The 14,312-nt window shown below is 35.0% G+C and overlaps 1 long non-coding RNA gene across 1 annotated transcript in view; it reads right to left on the minus strand.

Moving 5' to 3' along the window:
- The window catches only part of LOC309495910, a 95,464-nt gene extending 82,689 nt beyond the window's left edge, over window positions 1–12,775 (minus strand). The window contains exon 1 of the long non-coding RNA XR_014204866.1: window positions 12,165–12,775. This is a non-coding gene — a long non-coding RNA (uncharacterized lncRNA). The remainder of the gene's footprint in view (window positions 1–12,164) is intronic.
- Window positions 12,776–14,312: the final 1,537 nt, after the last annotated feature.

Genomic DNA, 14,312 nt, shown 5'->3' on the forward strand with positions numbered 1-14,312 from the left:
CCCCCAAACTTATGCTGTTGGTTGAGCCTATATATATATATATATTTAATATATATCTGAAAGAACCTGTACTGAATCTGTGTACTGCAGCGAATGAGCAATACAGTTGAGAGCTTTGTGCGGGGGTGGCGCCCGTGTCACCCTGGAGAACATTGGTGCCCTAGGCGGTTGCCTACATCGTCTATGCCAGGATCCGCCTCTGATCCTCATACACTCATACGCCGAAGGGTTTGAATTCAATGCAGAGCTTGATGTCTCTGTCATGTGTGCTAATTAAAAATAGTAATAAAGTGCATCAAAGTACCTTTCAAGGAAAGTCTGTTCACTCTGCGTCTGCGGCCATTTTTGCAACGCCTCCGGGCAACTATTTCGGGCATACAAGACTAACTCCGAGAATAGAGAAATACTGAAATCTCAAAAACTGCTACAAATTCTCATTTAAATAATATATTTCAGCAGTAAAATCTGAACCTGCACTGACCCATAAATGTTGCTTCTTATTGTCAAATAGCATTTAAAAAACGTATATTTCAAGTTGGACCAGCCAATGCACATGTGCAGTCCCAAGCGGAACTGGGAACCGGAGCGTCTAATGTCAGCTTACCGATTGACGATTGCTTATTTTATTTAGACATCAGGACTTGTTCTGCCATATTGCAAAGACATTTTCTGTAGCACGTTCAACAGGAAAACAGCGGCAGACACAAAAACACTTGCTTGGGAAGCAACTTTTGTTACCAAAAAAGTTCTGGGAACGTTAGTCTTCCTGGAAAGTTCTCAGAACGTTCCCAGAACATGCATGGTACCATGGTTAGCCAGGCACGGTTTCTTTCAAAATTAGAATGTTTTTATGTTTGCAGAACTTTCCCCTAAGATTCTAACATTATAGGAACATAACTCTTTACTCCAATATCATTTACCCTGCTATACAGATGAAGATGGATGAATGGATGCCAATAATCAGTTCTATACAAATCATGTCTTATTTTGATCTATTATTTAATTAATAAAAATAATCCAAGCACATCAACCATCTGCTTGTTTTACTGACTGAGAAAATGCCGTTTTGAACATATGCAAATTGATTCAGACTGTTTGACTAATTCACCGAAAAGAAAGAACCGACTCAAAAGAATTATTAAGTTATGAATAATTAGGATCGCTGGTTGAGTCAACAGAAATATGGGACAGACATACAGTATTAACTGTTGATGATATAAATCAAAACTGCCTATTACTGAATGAAATTTCGACCCAGGACGAGGTATATAACTGTGCAAGCAGGGGTGTTGATGAACTCGATCTACTCCATCTATCTTTTGATCATCGTTCTGGATCCGATCTAGAGGTAATGTATCATTCAAGTGTTGATTGAAAAAGAATGCATGAATCTAGAATCTCGTTTTTTTTTTTTTTTTTTAAACAGAGGGTCTTTTTTCTTTTGACATGCATGTTCACGAATTCATACAACAAATTTGAACATATTTTTGTGAAAATTATCAAAAACGCTGGCGGTGGCAAAAAAAAAAAAAAAAAAAAACGTGGGCGGGGAAAGAGTTAATTACAATAATAATGAAAAAAAAAACCCCAGCATAATAGTGTAATTACAGCATCTGCCATCAACCTTTGAACTGATGATTGAGACTCTTTCATGTGTGCTGAATGAATAAAACCTCACTGCACCTCAAAATAACAGAATTTCTTCTTAACCCAAAAAGCCATCATGTCTATATGTCTTTTACTTTAAAATGGTAAGATGATCTATTAAAGAATAAAACCTCATCATATCTTTCATATTTAACAAAGCTCTGTGAGGGTATTTAAAGAACCAGAGAGAGGCTCCAGGGGAGGATTGGCATGCTACAGACTCCCTCATGCCTAATATGTCATGCTTTCTTTCTCTCTTGCGTTCTCTCCCTGTTCTCTTCTTTTTATCCTCCTCCTCCATCCCTCTCCCACTCTCCCACTCTCCCCCTCCATTCTCTCTCTTGCTGTTTCTCCGGTCCAGTGCCTTGACCTTGACACCCACTTTTTACACTCTCCCTTGTTTTTTCCTCCCCTCGCTCTACACGGTTCTCTCTAAATCTTCATGTCTTTATCCAGCGTGATGCCCATCCACTTTCTGCCAAGATTAACCATGAAACTGCTTTTATTAAATGCTTTGTATTCTGATCTCTTCTTAATGAGCCTTTGGAGAGCCCGCTCGTGGATTTTCTCTTTATCTCTTTTTGCTGCAGGTTATTCTCAGCTGGATGTGGAAACCTGCCGCCCCGTGTTAAATCTGTTCAATCAGCATTTCTCAGCTCCTCCCTGTTAGTGCAGGACCGGCTGATGTGAGGTCAGCACACTTTGATCCTTCTGCTTTCTGAAGCCTGACACAATGTCAAGCTAGTGGTGCGACACAACTAGACCACTCCTGTTATGATCAATGAAGCTGCAGACAAGCAATAATGTATAATGAGAGTGTTCTAGTTTTTTTGCGATGTTATCAGTGCGGGGTGTGCGAGTATTGGGAGAAATCTGTCGGCTAGCCTTCTCATTTGTCTCATCAGCAGCTGCTCGCTTGGCACAGCCCCTAGCATACAATATGAAATCTGCCTTTTTTTTTATAAATACAATAAATAAAATAATATATATGATATTAAAGCATATATTTATACTTCATGAGCAAGTATACCCTCCCCCCGGACACCACGCCAAATACACATATCCCTTACTCTAATTAATTATATTTACGTGTGAACTCGTGAAACCCATGCATTTTTTTTTTTTTTTTTTTTACAGTGCTGTGTTGGAGATGCCCACATAACATATGACTAAGCTGGCGGTATTTGAGATATAGATTTTTTTTTTAACTGTAGTCGTCTGTATGTAGGTCTATCCTCTTTAATGGATTGACACTGTTGTGTAAGGTCAGTGGGTTCTGTGGGACACGCACGGCCAACTAGCAGATACATGGATTACTGATATTATTTGGGGGGGGATGAATAAATAAATATGCACAATAAATAAAAAATTGTAAGTAAATAAATAAATATATGGACAAAACAATAAATAAATAAACAAACACATACATACGGTCATTCACATACATATCCATATTGTCATGATTCCTGTCTTGTGTTCTCCTTGTCTTGTGTGGACTTTTGTTATTTCCTATTCTGTGCCATTTTTTGTAGTCCTTTGTAGTTGTTCTTGTTTATTAGTCTCTCCAGGTGTTTCTAATTAGCCCCGCCCCATTGTTATCTTGTTTAGCTTGTTTGCCTGTGTATTTAAACCTCTGTGCTTCAGTTGTTGTTGGTCGGTCGTTGTAGCTGTATCCTATTCCATGTTCTTGTCCTGAGTTCCATGTTTTGTTGTTTGCTCTGGATTACCTGTTTGTTTCATTAAAGTAGTGCTTGCATGTAGATTATCTCTCCGCTTCATACTTGCCTCATCGTTACACATATATGCATGCATAAAAATGTCATAACCTTTTCCATGCTATTTGCCATTTTTCCAACGGAGACAATTTGATAGTTTAGTAATAGATAGTTTAGAGTAATAGTTTAGAGTAATATTTTGACATTCTAGGGTTTGTGACATTTTACACTCTGGATTGACATCTGAAGTTTTTATTTATTTATTTTATTTTATTTACTCTGCATTCCACCCAAAAAAATAAATAAACACCATAGACAAGTTGTTTTCATGATTTCTAATCCTGGCTATATCCTTCTTGCACACTTTCATGTAATTTAATGACTTCCTAGTTAGAAAAAAAAAGATGTCATACTGTGGCCATTGAACGTTAAGTTCTCGAGTGCTATACCTGCTGGGAGATGATGGAGGTGGACTTTGGGAGAAGAAGAGATAATAGGATTAAGTTAGAAAGCAATTTTTTCGTAAATGCTTCATGTTGGCACATAGAAGTGATGTCGTTAAGCTACTTTCTGAAACACCTTTTAGTATGGCAACCTTAAAGGGATTATTGAAAAAATAATTATTTACTGTATGTGAAAACTTAATTGATTAGACCATTTCGAGTGCATTAGCATTTTACGGTGAACATTTAGCCAAGTGCTCCCACTGGACTTGCTCCTGTGGATTTGTTGGAAAGCGTTAATGTTAGAAAATGCTCTCTGTTTGTATTCTTTGGGTTTTTCCCTTATTAATATAGGGAGTAGAGACAGCAATTGCCTAGTGAAGCAACTTTGCAGTTTTTTGATAAGCAGAATATTGCTCTTTACAGCGCTGTACTCTCTCTCTCTCTCTCTCTCTCTCTGTCTCTCTCTCTCTTTCACACAAACACACCGTCACTGCACTGACCATAAAACACACCAATTCCCTGCATGTCCATCCTTGTCAAGGGAGTCACTGGTGCTCTCAAATCCTTGTTTTAAATCAGTGTGATATAGAAACAGCTCACTAAGCTCATGGCAGGTGAGATAGCTGGGTATTTCTTCAATCACAGGCAATGTTGATGTCCCAGTGGTTCAATGCTTATTAAAACAGATTACTTCTTTTTTGCTATGTGAAGGTCACTTTGAAACTGTCTTGGAAACTTTGTATGATGCCTTTGTAATTTATTGCAAATAGTATATTTTAGGATTACTTGTATAATATTAAAGATTATGCATATATATATATATATATATATATATATATATATATATATATATATATATATATATATATATATATATGCATAATTTACATATATCTTTATTATACTATTTATTTATATATATATATATATATATATATATATATATATATAATTTTGATTTTAGTTTAATTTGTATTATTTTTATGTACTTTAGTATTTTGTTATGTGCTTTTTTAGTTTTTAGTTAGTTAAAATATATATTTTTTGTATTTCTATTTAGCTCTATTTTTTAAGTTACCATGAATAATCAAGGTAAATATCATGGACAGAACATTTTTGTTGTGCATAATTCAAATCAAATTGTAATTTTGTCAAATTTAGGATATGAAATTGATCTTATTTTTTGTTCTAAAATGTTTAAAATGTAATGTCCACCATGAAATGAATGCTGATGTGATATGTTTTGGAAAATACATTTATTCATCGCAGTTCAGGAAACGTCCATATTGCCATCTTTGCCAACAGTGGACCAACTAGTAGACAAATTAAATTATAGAGTTTTTTTTGTTTTGTTTTGTTGTTGTTGTTTTTTATGTGGGTTTCATTTCTCCAAAATATCCCTTAATTAAAGAAGATGAGATGTTACATCAATGGAGGAGTTCGAAACATGTATTAGAAACAGATAAACATAAAAAAGTCTGGACAGATAAACATAAAAAAGAGGAGAAAAAGCGTGGCCGAGTTAAAGTAGAGATATAAATCTCAGGATTCAAGTCGGAGCCGGGCCGTGCATTATTTGTCCCCTACGGCAAGACACTATATGAAGTACTGTAATTTAGTCTCTTAGCTGATCTTGTCAGGCTGCATTATGACAGAAGACAGATCATAACTAGTGTTCAGAGATTGTTATGAATGATTAATACTCTAGTGGCAAAAAAGCAGGATGATGGGATTGGGGTTACGCCTGAAGTGTCAGTGAGAGACAACAATGAAACGAGAGAGAGGGAGAAGCAGACAAAGAGAGAGAGAGTTGGTCACATACTTCATGTGATATTATTGGGTTGATTATGTGCATGTGTGTATTGGGGGCTGAGGCAGATGGTGAGTGAGAGAGAGAGAGAGAGAGAGAGAGAGAGAGAGAGAGAGAGAGAGAGAGAGAGAGAGAGAGAGAGAGAGAGAGAGGGAGAGAGGGAGTGTGTGTGTGTTTGAGAAAAAAAGATAGAGAGGATAACTGCTCTTTATGATTTTCGTGACTTGAATGTGTAATGTCCTTGACTCAAGGGACACATAAACATGTTCATATAATGAGCCTTTGAAGAGTCTTCAGTGAATAAGATGTCTAGATTCAAAAGTACATTTGTTGTGCATGTGCGTCCGTTTTTGTGTGCATTTGTTTGTTTGTGCGTGTGGGTTCTGTCCTCTAAGTGCATGTGTTTACCCTGCGGGCACTGCTAAGCTAGTGAAGCACTCTTTGTATGTAAATTTGTTAAGCTGTTTTTCCTGTCCTTTACTTTTCCAAATTCTACTCCACTCTTTTCCAAATGTTCTTGAACAGTGGTTCTCATCTGGTGGGTTGTGACCCCTAAAAGGGGCACAGGTCTGTTGTGACAGGGTCACTGACAGCAGGGGGGAAAAACTGCTAAAATCTAATAAAATAATTCATTTAACCATATAATCATGCACAGGTTGCAAAATACGGTAACACTTTACAAGTTTGTATATGTTTGTTAAAGGGATAGTTCAACAAAATGTTCCACAGAAGAAAGAAAGTAATACAGGTTTGGAATGACATTAAGGTGAGCAGGGCCGGCCCTGACCAATTTGCTGCCCTAGGCAAGATTTTACCTGGCGCCCCATGCATCACAGCCCATTTCACCCCATCATTGTGTTCATGATTTAGCATATATATATATATCTATATATACCAAGAGCATTACATAGCATTCAAGTCAAGTCCCCATTATCTTTTATAGCACGATTTACAATAAAGATTTAATGTGAACTTTGCTATTTTTAATAAACCTGTAAATAAATATCATTACTATGCCATAAAATGTACAGGCCAAAAGTTTGGAAACATTACTATTTTTTATGTTTTTGAAATAAATTTCTTCTGCTCATCAAGCCTGCATTTATTTGATCAAAAATACAGAAAAAAATTTAATATTGTGATATATTATTACAATTTAAAATAATTGGTTTTCAATTTATTATACTTTAAATTATCATTTATTTCTGTGATGCAAAGCTGAATTTTCAGCATCATTACTCCAGTCTTCAGTGTCACATGTGACATCCGGTCTATCACATGATCCTTTAGAAATCATTCTAATATGATTCATTATCAAAGTTGGAAACAGTTCTGCTGCTTAATATTTTTTCATAACCTGTGATACTTTTTTAGGATACTTTGATAAATAAATAGTAAAAAAAAATTTTTTTTAAATGTTTTAAAAATAGAAATCTTTTGTAACAACAATATACACTAATGGTCAGTAATTTGGGGTCAGTTGTTTTTTTTTGTTTTGTTTTTTTTTGGTTGAAATAAATCAATACTTTTATTCAGCAAGGATGTGTTAAATTGATAAAAAGTGATCGTAAAGATGATTTATATAATTAGAAAATATTTTTATTTTATTTTAAATAAATGCAGTTCTTTTTAACATTTTATTCATCAAATATATTAGGCAGCAGAACTGTTTCCAACACTCATAATAAATCAGAATATTAAAATGATTTCTAAAGGATCATGTGATAGACTGGATGTCACATGTGACACTGAAGACTGGAGTAATGATGCTGAAAATTCAGCTTTGCATCACAGAAATAAATGATAATTTAAAGTATAATAAATTGAAAACCAATTATTTTAAATTGTAATAATATATCACAATATTTATTATTTTTTCTGTATTTTTGATCAAATAAATGCAGGCTTGATGAGCAGAAGAAACTTTTTTCAAAAACATTAAAAATAGTAATGTTTCCAAACTTTTGGCCTGTACTGTATCCCCACAACTGCACAACTGTAGAGTAAAACAGTAATAAAAAAGTTATAATAAAAAATGCGTCTTAAAACTGACATGATTGTTACAAAACCACACAGTCTGGGGACTCTGGAGAACTCAGAACAACTGCTAACATTAAGTTTAAGGTAAAAATAACAGCCATGAAATTATAGTATCTTACTCCTATGCCATAAATTGTTCATTCACTACATCACTTTACCTCTGTCTTTATCCCCTTTTATCCTCTTCTCTTCTTTTTGGCACTGTATCTATCGCAGACTATGCTCATTTATAATGTGTCATGTAAATTCGGCCTTCCGTCACAATCAGGAAACTTTCACCGTGTCTAGAACTGGCGCGAGCTGCCAGGTCCGTTTCTACGAGCTGTGTGTTAACAAAAGCAGTGCTGTCTACATTGGATGCGGAGTCGCGCACGCTACACAACAAATGACCAACAACTGATCGCGCGCGCGCTCTGTTTCTGACGCACTTCAAGCTCTCGATGGGCGGGGGACGATTGGTGAGCCGGACTTTTTTTTTTTTTGGGGTAGTATTTCGAATGAATGGTTTTAAAATAGTATTATATATTAAAAAAAAAAAATTTGTAAAAAAAAAAAAAAAAAAAAAAAAATTCACTCGTTCACTCATTCTGGCGCCCCTATGGATGAGTGGCGCCCCTAGCATTTGCCTATACCGCCTATGCCGCGGGCCGGCCCTGAAGGTGAGTAAATGATGAGAGAACTTTCATTTTTGGGTTAAATGCAATAGCTTACATGAAATTGCAATGACCAATACAGTACTACCAGCATTTATCAATCTTGGTTCATGTTAATTCCAATAATACATGTTAATTTTCACTTTGATGCTGGAACAGGCAATAATCTAATAGCAAGTTTATTAACAAAAACAAAGATAATTCAAATGGGAAAACAACAGATGAAAATAATCCAAAAACCATAAATCCAAGCATGAAGACGATACTATTCCAATGGGGAAACATAACATCTTTACAAAAGGATGTAAAGACAATGGCCAACAATCAAGGACTGAAACACAGGGATATAAATACATGGGTAACAAGAGGCAGGTGAAATTGATTAAACACTATGGTGACTAACAAGGGTAACAAAGGAAACAATGGCAAACAGTAACTAAACATAGGAAGTGAAAAAACAACAGAAACAGTAAGGCAGCAGAATATCAAAATAAGAGTCCTTGAAAATAAAACACACAAAATCATGACATTAATTTCTATGAATACATTTTAACATTTCAAGTTGATAAATTATATATAATTTTATAAATCATGCTTGGTATAAATACAAATAAATTAATATGAAAAATATATACCCAAATAAATTAAAAATGGAGGAAAAAATCCTTCTCATTTCATTTACTGTTCATGTCAAATGTGGTGCCAGTCAAACTCATTATTTTGGGCCAAATTCATATGTCACTTGGTAAGCTATAGCCAAATTAGCCATATGCCAACATTGACAGGTTGTGACACGTTCTCACTGAAAACCAGGCGCAAACCAGTTATATTTTAGTATTATGTATATACTTTTATAGTATTTAGCTTTTATTTCTATATTTTCAGTTTTCATTTAATTTTAGTTTTGGTTTGATTTAATTTTGTTAGCTGCTTTATTTGTCATTTTTATTCTTTTTTTTTTTTTTTTTTTGGTAACACATTATTTTAGTATTCAATTCTCACTTTTAACTAGTTTCATATTAGCATATTAGTTTGCATATTACAAGGATATTAGCTGTTTATAAGTACTGATAAAGCACAAAAAGTCAGAGGCACACAATAATTAATTTAATTAGTTGAATGTTTTTTTTTTGTTTTTTTTTTTGTTTTTGTTTTTTTGTTTAAGATTTCCATCTATTTTATTTCAGCTTTACTTCAATTACCAAAAACAATTTTTAATAGTTTTAGCAGTATTAACAATAACAACACTGGAATAAACAGCACAAGTTATAAAATAAAATACATGACCCAGTTCATCCTTGCAAGTTTATCCAATTCAAGAGACCAATAATAAACCAATCTACATTTCAGTATTTCATTTTAAAGATTTTTTTTTGTTTACTTTTGTATGCTAAATTACTAAGGTTCACCACTTGAGGTTCAGTGTAAAATCTGGGTTTTGAATGAAAGCTGGTTGAGAACCATTGGTCAAAATGTATGAATGTAATGTAAAATGTAAGAAAAATATACAGTAAATCATGTTTGCATATTTCTGAGTAGATGAAAATCAAGATGTAATATATTAATATGACAGAATATAAATCATTAGTTTGTTAGTCGTTGATTGCATTTATCAAACATCCGTTGCGCAGTGTAAGCTGCATATGCATGAGAGCTTGTTAAACATCCACCCCAAGGCGATGTCAGGCCTTTCACCGAAGCTTACTGAACCCCTTCCGGCTCCTGTGACTCGTCCCCTGGGATGCTGGGAGAGGAAGGCAGCTATGCAGAGCATACGTTTCCAACAGGGTGGAGAGTATACTGTAGACCACTGGTATAAAAACAAAAAGTGATAAAAGCTTTGGACTCTGCGAGACCTCAATGTGAAGTGCCATACAAAATAACAGCATTCTGTACATAAACTCAAGTGAAGATCTTTGTTATATATAGGTGCCGTGCCGCTGTGTGAGAAGACTCAATAAGACCTTCTTTTTTGGCCTTCCTGTTCTGTTGGTATCACATTCATTTTCTCTGTAAATTGCGTAGACCTTGAGCTGAATGATAACTTACGACTGTGGCTGATGAAATAAAAGTGCTGTACATATTCACTTCACATTAATCGCTGCTGTGACCTTGACTGATTACATACAGACAGAGGCACACTATAGTTCTTTGAGAAGAGTTTATGTGTGTGTGTGTGTGTGTGTGTGTGTGTGTGTGTGTGTGTGTGTGTGTGTGTGTGTGTGTGTGTGTGTGTGTGTGTGTGTGTGTGTGTGTGTGTGTGTCTGTTGTGACTGTGCTCCATGATAATTGGCCCCAATAGATTTGCTGGTTCCAGCAGCCAGAGGGCGTTAGCCAGGTGGGGCTAAAATCAGCCTGAAACCTCTGATTCAACTACTGTCAAAATAGTAGAAAGAGCATTCAGCTTTGTCATAGTAGACTTACGCATAATGACATGACAGACTTTTCAAGGGTTTTTTACAGTAACTTACTGGCAACACTGTTGCCAGTAAGTTACTGTAATTAAGAGTTAAAGTACCAAACCGTATTTCAGTTTTACAGTACATGGTACTGTAATTGTGTAATACAGTGCATTACTGTAAAAACGACGCTAATCAGTACTCTACTGTAATTATTTTTATTTGTACTAAATATAAATTAGATTTCATAATTTTGATATTATGATTAATTTTATTTGTATCCTGCATAAGTACTACTGACATACAAACCAATTAGACAAAGTTATCACAAAATAAAAATTTTTTATTTAAAACATTTAATATATATCACAAAATAAACATGCCAATGCTGGAAATGATGTGTGAAATTTTTACACATGAATGGGTGAGTTCAGGGATAACATTTTTTGTGTTAATTTTAACTCATTCATTGTGTTAATGATTTTGACAAAGTAAATATGTCAGAAAGGTTAGCACAAAGATGTGTAAACGTGTTAAATTAACACATTATGTACTGTCCTTCACTGCACACATTTTTAAAAACATACATAAAACCATAAACAAAACATTAGCATTTGACTAAATGAATGTAGAGTCATTGGTTGTTTAGTTTATACAAGTATTATAATGAAATATCAACCATTACGTTCATAAAACTGCAGAATATAAATACATTTTTAAGCAGTCAAAAAGGAAATGCCAAACACAGGGCAAAACACAGTTCTTTTCACAATACATGACATATAACCCCACCTTCAAAATAATTTCACTTATTTACAAAAATGTGTTGGATTCATGTACACTGGTGGCCAAAAGAAGTATTTAAGTGTCTTAATGTTTTTGAAAGAAGTCTCTTTGATGCTCAAGAAACATTTCTTATTATTATCAATGTCTGACTGTCTACTCCTCCATCTTTTCTACAGCATAGGAGTAAAAGTCATCATCAAAATAATCTTTAAAAAGCCAACACAATGTTTTTGTCCACCTTTGCGAATAAATGAACTTCTCCAAAGATTGGTTCCTGTTCAGAACTTGATTGACAACATCAGAATGTTCCCTGGTCTGCATGCGTGTCCACAAACACAGATGTACTCAGTCCTTCAGAGGAGATCCCGGTTCCAACACTATATGAGAGAGAGAGAGAGAGAGAGAGAGAGAGAGAGAGAGAGAGAGAGAGAGAGAGAGAGAGAGAGAGAGAGAGAGAGAGAGAGAGAGAGAGAAATCCTCAATTCTGTCCAAAAATGCTGAGATCCATAGAAAGAAAGACTGAAATCGATGATTTTAGCCCATTTCAGCTTGTCTGCAGTGAAGGGGTTCCTGTTTGAGACAAATACACAGTAAGAAACATGCAAGAAATCACTGTGTGATGATTGTTCTCCTTCCTACAGTAGTTAACCCACCGCTGATATTAGGACCTTCCTGGTCAGGTGGGACTGCAATGGTAGAGTCTTCTGCCTAATAAAATATCAAAATAATGCAAAAATATAAACTTAAGTTGTTTAGAATGCTAGATTTGGTATGAATGAATTAGTGAGAGTTTTACTGCAGTGCTTACCTGGATACATTTAATCTGGTGAGACTGAACAAAGAAAATGGTCCATCTTCTGATTGGTTCATTTGCTGTGTAATAAATATAAAGTTAGACATGATGCAAAGGTCACTTATTTGATATAAAGTTAGCCAATTTTATAGAGATTTTATAATATATTGTAAGCTACCTAGTCTGCACCAGTGGCTCCAAAGCAATTTTCACATATTGCTAATCATTTCAGCAAACTTATCTCAAAATATATCACAAATGGCCTAACGTTACCTCTGGAATCTTGCTAGACGTCACTGGCGCGAATTGGCGCTTTGTTGCAGTTGCCTTTAAACACATATAAAAATGGAAGTAAATATTAAATTACATTTAAAAAAAAACTATAATATATTATAGTTTGCAAACTAATGCTAAAACTATAAAGGTTCTCATCAGTAGGCCAACATTATCTACAACCAAAACAGAATTTCACATTAGTTTATTCACATGTATTGTTAATGTAAACGCGTTGCTCGTTGGCGTATTTTAACTCGACAATTCAATAATATAACAAAATGTGTAAAATGAAATGTTAGCTCAGTTTACCGTGGTAAAGTTCGTTACCGCCATGTTGACGACGTTAGGCTAACGTTAACATAGGTTAAACTGGGCACAATCCTGTCAACACACACAGAATGTTTTTTTTTTATACATATATTTTTTTACCTTGGTTGCTGATCTCTCTCTCGGTGAAGTAAATTCCGTCTCTTCCCCGGGCCAGACACGAACGGCGCGATCCAACAAAAGACAGACCCAACTGATATTACACTGGATGCTCTGGCGCGACACGAGTCACGACAAATCCCAGACAGTGTAGTGATGCGCCGCGGACCGCGGCCGTTATATTTCTGACGTACGGTACTCCGAGTCCAAGCGCTCGCGCTATTTCTGACAAGGGACAAACAAGTTTGCATTTTGTATTAAAGGTCCGGTCGCTTCAATGTGTCCAATATAGACAGCCTCTGGCTATTATAGCGTTGTAGACACACGGTGTAAGGCAAAAATTAGGAAATAAAAAGCATGATGGAATGGTGCCAGCAAGAGAAGCTGTTACGTCAAATACAGTAGTGTACAGCAAATTTAAAAAATACAGTAAGTCTCTGTATGTGGTGTTAGACGTCACAGACAATTCCCATGATGCAATGGGAATCACAGTTATTTACTGTAAAGAGAAATAGCAGTATAATACTGGGGGATTTAAAGTAAATAACTGTAGAAATTACAGAAAAGTCTAACAGTGCATGATCATTTTAAAATATCTCAGTGAGTCCTCTCAGTGTCAGTTCAGGGTTCGTCATGAGTACTACTGTATTGTGTCGTCATGAGAAAAAGCATCGAATGTCAGCCTATATAATAATGTTTAAATCGTCACCTAAACTATGGTGTCATATTGCTAACGTTCGCACTTAAACACTGGGGGTTGACAAGTTGCTGTCGACTCATCCCATAAATCAGTTTAGTGGCTATATGAATGGTCCTGTCTTTTGAGTAAAAGAGGCAAATGCCAGTTCGATAGAAGTATAAAACATGCATGCAAATTTATTTAGAATATCCTGCCTTTTAATTTTGTTGGAAATTGGTAAAATATGATAAGCTGCTTCCGTTTAGTGCCTGATCATTTTGAGTATTCCTAGAAGCTACCTATTTTATTTTATTTTATTTTTATTTATTTGTTTATTTATTGCATCTATTTCTGACTTAAAAGAACTGTTTGGAACCACTGGCCAAGAGGGTGCTAAGTGTAAGTTGACTTATTTTGTGGAATGGAAGGGAAAGTATAAAAACCATCTTGTGATCCAGACAACCCTTTTTGCGAACAAAATACATGTTATTAATGCATTTCTTGATAACATGTTTTCTGCTATATGACAAATGAAAAATGCATTAATTCATTCAACTTTTCGGAATTTTCATGTCATGTAGTTTATTCATCCTTCAAAATTCTGTCAGTTTATACTTGACATCCCACTGGTTGATAGTAGGC

Source organism: Leuciscus leuciscus (assembly GCF_965113295.1).
Source record: "Leuciscus leuciscus genome assembly, chromosome: 3".
In the NCBI taxonomy this organism is placed as follows: Eukaryota; Metazoa; Chordata; class Actinopteri; order Cypriniformes; family Leuciscidae; genus Leuciscus; species Leuciscus leuciscus.